Genomic DNA, 5,780 nt, shown 5'->3' with positions numbered 1-5,780 from the left:
ACATTTCCCAACCTGGCCTCGAAATAATCACCGAACTAGGCCTTACGTGGGCTGGACTCTTTGCTGGGTGTTCAGACTAGGCAGGGGAAGCAGTGGCCGTGTGATCGGGAATGGATGGCATCCGACACCGACATGGCAAAGCCAGCCTCTGCCTTGTCTGCGGCAAGTTACAGAATCCGCGCCGCAGTAAGTGTATCACCATTTCTTGCCGCCGACGACCCCGGGAGGAAGCGATGGTGTCCCCGACGACGATGCCGCACGGGCTCCCACCGGGCACGCTCAGCTCCGGCATGGACCTCCTCCTCAACTTCCTCTACTCCTACCTGCCGGAACCCCCGTCCGCACCACCGCCTCCCTCTGCTGCGCCGCCGCCAGCGACAGCGCCGACCGGGTCAGCCGCCTCCCCGACGATCTCCTCCGCCGCGTGGTCTCTCTCCTCCCCGCCAAGGACGGCGCGCGCACCACCGTGCTCTCCTCACGCTGGCGCGGCCTCTGGCGCTCCGCCCCGCTCGTCCTCGTCGACACCCACCTCCTCCCCGGGGGCGACGGGGAGCGTCGGCCCGCCCGCGCCGGCGCCGCGTCACGCGCCGTCACCAACGCCGTCTCCCGCCGTCCTCGAGTCACACCCTGGGCCTTTCCCCTTCGCAAGCCTCACCTGCAGCTTCATGGTCCACGCCGACGACCCCCTGCTCGCGCGCTGGTTCCAGCTCCTCGCCGCCAAGGGCGTCCACGAGCTCGTCTTCGTCAATCGCCCCTTTCCTCTACAAGGCCTGCGCCTCCCTCCCGCGATCTTCAGCTGCGCCTCGCTCCGCCGGCTCTGCATCGGCGCCTGGGTGCTCCCGGACACCGCCGCGCTCCCACGAAACGCGGCCTTCCCCAACCTTCGCCACCTCTTCCTTAGCTGCGTCGTCATGGAGGCCAACGACCTCGACTTCGTGCTCGCCGTCAGCCCTGCGCTGGAGATCCTCACGGTCACCGGGAGCCTCACACCGTTGCGCGCTCGTCTCACCACCCACAGCCTACGGTCCGCGCAGTTCTGCATGTCCATCATGAACGAGGTCGCCGTCGTGGACGCCCCGAGGCTAGAGCGTCTCTTCCTGTGGAAAAACTGGAACGAGCGCCACGGGTTGAGCGGATGTTAAGACGATCGTCAAGATTGACCATGTTTCTAAGCTGCGTGTGCTGGGATACCTGGAGCCAGGAGCGCACGTGCTGCAGATCGGCAACACCATCATCGAGGTATATATGTGCATCGCCATGTCCACTCAAATCTCCAATTTTATTCCTTTTCATGATATGGAATGCTTACAGGCCTGCATTAGGTACAAAAAAGCATATCCATTTAGAGGGCAGTAGTATAACAGTATGTTACAAAATGAAGAAACAAGAGAGAGTTGTTAGATTGTAGCACCTGAAACACATGACGAGTTGCCTTAATTTGGTTGAGAGGTAGATTGCTCTGATTCATTTGCTTTTAGAATAGTTGGGACCTCTTCTTTCATGTTGGAGCTGGAGAATTTCTCATACAGTTTCAACTGCAATTGATAGTTTGGTTGCTTACGGGTTAGCAGTCAGAATGGTCCTGCCAATCTGATGAACTGACTGTTTCCGAGCTTTTAGTTTCTCGAGTTATTGTCGAGACATCACAGCAATGGCAACAGCCCTTGAGAGTGCCGTAGATGTGATACCGCTCACCTAACGGTCCGTCCAGTCGATTGAGTTCGTTGCCCAGTGAACCGTGATGTCTAACAAAAGCCTGAAACTGAACCCATTAGCAGGCTAAATGCAGGTTTATATCAAAGGAAGTTCTGGTTTGCAGTATTTTTTCCATATTAGTGAAATGTGCATCATAAATTAAATGCCTGAATGGTATTATCCACTGTTTGAAAATCAAATGAATCTAGGCATACTTTACTTTCACTCTTCAGGCATGTGCTTCTTTACCGTGGCTTACCTTCAGGGTTCAACAGACAAGCTGCTTGAAGATGAATATTAGCCTTTGTGGCCCATGTGTAGAGTCGATTTCATTCTGTATATGTCTGTCTCTATAGCATGTTGACTAACGTAGACACACAGCACTCCTAAATAGACCGTTTCACTCTTCCATGATATATAAAGGTGTTGAAAAAGAATGTTATCATCGCACTATCCCAACAGTACAAATTATTTTCTTTTATTTTGAATTTACGTTGCTCTGAATACTTATTTAATTATTTGGAGATATTTGTAACTCCAGATGTTAGTTTTCCTGAATATTATTTAAATGTTTTTTGATTTCTACTCCCTCCGTTTCATCATTCTTATCATGGTTTTAGTTTGACAAGAATTAGGGAACGGAGGGAGTATTTTTAAGAATCCAAAATTCTATAAATCTGTGCTTACTTTTAATAATTCTTTTGGTGCATTGAAGGCTGGAACAAAGGCGAGCACGCACAACACTGTGCCAAGCGTACAGATGTTGGCTGTGCAACTGCAGTTCGCATTCTGCAATGAAGTCGAGATGCTTCCTATCTTCCTCAGGTGCTTTCCTAGCGTTGAGACGTTGGTTGTCGAGGTAACACCCCCTCATATCGCCCTTCCATTGACATTCGGATCATGATCACTATAGTGCATAAGATCGCTGCTTCATAATCACAACTATGTGCAGCTGAACTGTTTATTGATTTCAATTTGCAGTCTCGGGCACATCGTGAAACGCTTAGCAACCTTAATCTGAAGATCTGCGCGAGAGCAAATCCTATCGAGTGTGTCCAGTCGCACCTCAGGACTCTGGCCTTCCATGAGCTACAAGGGAGGCACAATGAGTTTGATTTCCTCACGTTCATCGCAGAGAATGCGCGGAAGCTGGAGAGGATGTTCATCGTGATGAAAAGTGAGCTAACCTATGCCGAGAGGCAAGTAGTGGTTGCCGGAGTTGGTGCCCTTTATTCTGCTCATTGGGCTAGTAGGGACTGCACTGTGCAATATACAATCAGTAGCTTGCCTGTTGGAAGTAGTACCTGGAACTTCCCAGCGGGATCAGAGTTGTCTCTTGATGATCCTTTTGAGGCATTCCGTGAAGACTAGGCGCTCCTATGCTGGGTTGGAAGTGTTGTGTCGCAGTATCCTGTCTTGACGTTGATTTCAGGTGTTCGAAATTTGGAATGTGTTCGCTGATGTCTGCTGAACAGGGTTCTACTTCTAGTAGCTGATTTATTTGCTCAATTTATGTAGGAGTACTATATTCCATGGAGACTCTGCCTTGTATTGCTGCTATCTGAATGCTGACTAATATTCGCAGTTTCATGTGGATTAGGTGATGCCACATTACGAAATTTGTGCAAAGTACCCGGGTCAGTTCCTAGTGGTAGTAGCAGGGAATGGGTCATATTTCTGAAGTATGTCGTATTTTGCTTACACCAATATGTCAATCTGCTCTATAATGTTTCTAGATACAAGAAAGTCAGGTGTTCGAAATTTGGAATGTGTTCGCTGATGTCTGCTGAACAGGGTTCTACTTCTAGTAGCTGATTTATTTGCTCAATTTATGTAGGAGTACTATATTCCATTGAGAGTCTGCCTTCTATTGCTGCTATCTGAATGCCGACTAATATTCGCAGTTTCATGTGGTTTAGGTGATGCTACATTACGAAATTTGTGCAAAGTACCCGGGTCAGTTCCTGGTGGTAGTAGCAGGGAATGGGTTATATTTCTGAAGTATGTCGTATTTTGCTTACACCAATATGTCAATCTGCTGTACAATGTTTCTAGATACAAGAAAGTTACAACACACTAGGCATATTTTTTACACAGTTATGTTGGACAGGCCGTGTTGGTTTTGGACAGCAGGTGACATCAATGTTACTGCAGACGCTTACAATTCTTGTCAAGATTGATATATGATCAAATTATGATTCACTCCTCTCAAAGATGGGTAAAATGATCAAACTGATTAGCTTCCGTTCAAGTCCAGAACAGATCGTATTGATTCTTGAGAAATCAAACTAATTTAAGAACCCCCCAAAAATTAGGATTGCAATTTCTAAACCATGTGACACTGGAACTCTTAAGAGCATCTCCAGCCGCGTCCCCAAAGCGTCCCCCAAAGGGATTTGGGGCGCGCCGGACCAAAAAACCTTTCCAGCCGCGTCTCCCAAAGCCCTTTTTGTCTGGCGCGGCTCGATACGGTGTCCGGCGCCCCGAGCCCGCCCCCGTCCCACACGGGACGCTCCGGGGACGCCGGACACAACGCGAGCGAGGCCAAACGACGCGGGGCCGACCCGTCGGCGGCACGGAAGGCTAAAACCCCGTCGCCTACCTTTGGTCAAGCGACGTTAATGGCGTCCCTGTTTTCCCGGGCGACGCGAGGGACGCGTCTCGTCGTGCATGGCCGCGTGGCCGTCCGCGCGCGGAGTTATTGCGTGCAACCACCCGCTGCCGCCGCTGTTTTAAGACGCCTGCGGTTCTCGCCGCTCACAAACCTTCTCGTCGCCGCCGCCTCCCCCTCCCGGATCTTCTCCTCCGCCGCTCCAAAAATGTCGAGCTCTTCCTCCCGCAAGATCGCCGCGGCGAAGCGGCTTCGGCCGCGGCAGCCTCACCGTGGCGGAGGCGTGGGCGCCGCTACCACGCCGGTATCCGGTCCCGCCGGACATGCGGCTGCCGCAGCGGCGGCGGGCCGGAAGATGGCCGTGAACGGCATTGGCGTCCCGCCGCCGCCGAAGCCGGGCTCGGACCAATGGAGGGACGCCATCAAGGCCCGTCGGGCTCAAGCCGACCGCCGAGGAGCGGCGGGATCCGACGTGGGCGGTCAAGGACAACGACGCCGGTGGACGACGTACTTCCGAGCGAAGTACGACGTCGAGATGCACAGCACCGACAACCTCGTCGGCGGCCCCAACAGCTGGAACAGGGAAGGCCGCCCCTGTTGCGGGGCGTTCCGGGCGCACCCTCGAGAACGTCATCCGCGGCCTCCGCAACGGCGCTCCAAGGCTGGGAGATGCCGTCGTCGCCGCCGGCGTCTCCTCAATGGCAGCCGAGGAGGACGACGTACTCGTCCTCCTCGCACTCTTCTTCCTCGGGACCGGCGCGATCGACGCCGTCCTCGTCGTACCGGTCGGCGCCCTACACCGTCCCCAAACGGGAGGTCAAGGAGGAGCCGGCGACGCCCGTCAACACGAGGCGTGGCGGTAGCGGCGGCGGGCGGCAGCAAGGGAGGCGCGGCGGCGCCTCCTCATCCCGAAGCCGGAGGTGAAGGAGGAGCCGGAGAAGCGTCGCGAGGCGGCGCTGGCTGGCGGAGTACGAGCGGCGGCAGCGGCTCATCGCCGGCGGCCGACGACCCCGAGGAGCGCCCGGGGCTGCGGGCGGCGTTCTTGGCGTCCATGGACGACAAGGACGCTCGGAGAGGCGACTCGGACGCGGCGATCGCCATGTCCATCCGCGACTCCGGCAAGCCGCTGGTGGACCTCACCGACGACGGCGAGGCAGGACCAAGCGGCTTGGTGAAGGACGAGCCCGTGGACGAGCCCGTCGACGGCGCGTCAAGCGAGGAGGTCGTCACCGACGAGATGTACAACTTCCAGCGGTATTACGACGCCTCCGGCCGCCGCAAGTGGTTCTAGATTAGGTTTAGTTTAAATTTAGTCAAATTTCGTTCGAATCTATGTAAGTTTGGACGAATCTAATCGAATCTAGCTAAGTTTAAAATTTGCAAAATTTTGTTTGGGGGGACGCGGCTGGGAGCGACGTCCCCCAAACGCGGCACGAACAAAACACGTCCCCCAAACGCTCGATCCGGCGCGGTT

The 5,780-nt window shown here is 54.2% G+C and overlaps 1 pseudogene; it reads left to right on the top strand.

Annotated features, from left to right (window-relative positions):
* The first annotated feature begins 233 nt into the window (after positions 1–233).
* Positions 234–3,232, top strand: LOC124689827 (annotated as a pseudogene).
* Positions 3,233–5,780: the final 2,548 nt, after the last annotated feature.

This window comes from Lolium rigidum, chromosome 2 (genome assembly GCF_022539505.1).
Source record: "Lolium rigidum isolate FL_2022 chromosome 2, APGP_CSIRO_Lrig_0.1, whole genome shotgun sequence".
In the NCBI taxonomy this organism is placed as follows: Eukaryota; Viridiplantae; Streptophyta; class Magnoliopsida; order Poales; family Poaceae; genus Lolium; species Lolium rigidum.
Note: the sequence above shows the minus strand (reverse complement) of the source record. Positions and strands in the feature narration are given on the sequence as shown.